This window comes from Aplysia californica, unplaced genomic scaffold (genome assembly GCF_000002075.1).
Source record: "Aplysia californica isolate F4 #8 unplaced genomic scaffold, AplCal3.0 scaffold00026, whole genome shotgun sequence".
In the NCBI taxonomy this organism is placed as follows: Eukaryota; Metazoa; Mollusca; class Gastropoda; order Aplysiida; family Aplysiidae; genus Aplysia; species Aplysia californica.
This window is the reverse complement of record NW_004797296.1, coordinates 1276381-1277598: the sequence shown is the minus strand read 5'-3', so window position 1 is coordinate 1277598 and position 1218 is coordinate 1276381. Positions and strand designations below refer to the sequence as shown.

The following is a 1218-nucleotide window of genomic DNA, read 5'->3' as shown; positions in this document are numbered from 1 at the left end:
CTTCTCTCTCTCTCTCTCTCTCTCTCTCTCTCTCTCACTCAATCTTTTACTTTCACATGATGATAATATACTTTTATGTTGTGGTGTCGTACGATCCAATGGCACGTCTAATATTACTAATAAGATGTTAATTATCTTATAACAATGGTGACAAGTTGGCCATTTATTGCTATCTACAACAAATACTCCGTAGAATGGCCAGTAAGCAGACAGCTCAGAGACTAGAGCTGGGCAATGAGTCGCTTTAGCAAAATCCGGATAATATGTTAGTGCACCTCTTTGGCAAATAATATGATAGAACTGCTTCTGCAAATGGGTTAGAACCACTTCGACAAACGGGTTAGCATCACTTCAACAAATGAGGACACCCACTTCGGAAAGCAGATCAGGAAAGTGAGGTAAGAGTCTGAATTCGGACAATGTTTCATAGCTAATTATCCGGTTATTCGGATAGATTATCCGGATTTTGCCCACCTCTATCAGAGACCTATGCTTTGTGCTTATCTAAGTGTTGGTGTCTACCGTCAACACGGTCGCCGCTAATCGAATAAAACTAAAGTCTTGCTTTCTACGTAGGTGTTTTGGAATATTCTAACAACTGTCGGTCCAGGATTACTCTACTTCATTCTGCTCCCTTGATCTTGTTTTTGTCTGTGAGACATAATTATTATACTAGTCCCGAAATTAGCCAATTGATCTGTCTGTGTCTAACTGACAGGAGTACTGCAGTTCCGTTCTAATAAGTTATTGATAGCTTAGTGGGTATGAAATACTGAACTACGGAGCAGATGTCCCTGATTTGAAATCCCAAATGGAGAGTTCCGAGCTATGTTTGTTTTGGGTTGTTTTAAGACTGTGTCATTTCGGAGATAGGCGTTAAATTCAGAGGTTCGGAGTCTTAATTAACCTTACAGTGTTGAAAAGGCGGTTAAATCTATACAGTGATAAAGGCAGTTCCTTTAACCGTCTGCGACACAGAAGTTCTGTCCTCTACTAAACTCTTTTTTTGAATAGTTGGCGGATGCTCTGGTGTGGTTTGCTCCTTTCTTCCTGTCAAATATATATCGTCCTTGTTTTTCTTTGTATGTTACTCTCTTGTTACACCTCTGATCGGCGGCGCTTGCATAACCCAATTTTGTCGCAAGTGCCATAAAACTCTTACTGAAATTAATATTTATATATTTTTAAAAACCCAACTAGAACTCCTTTTCTTCTCCT

The 1218-nt window shown here is 39.4% G+C and overlaps 1 protein-coding gene across 1 annotated transcript in view; it reads left to right on the top strand.

Annotated features, from left to right (window-relative positions):
• LOC101859302 (mannosyl-oligosaccharide 1,2-alpha-mannosidase IA) overlaps window positions 1-1218 on the top strand; it is a gene marked incomplete in the record, with an annotated part of 74873 nt that overhangs the window by 12971 nt on the left and 60684 nt on the right.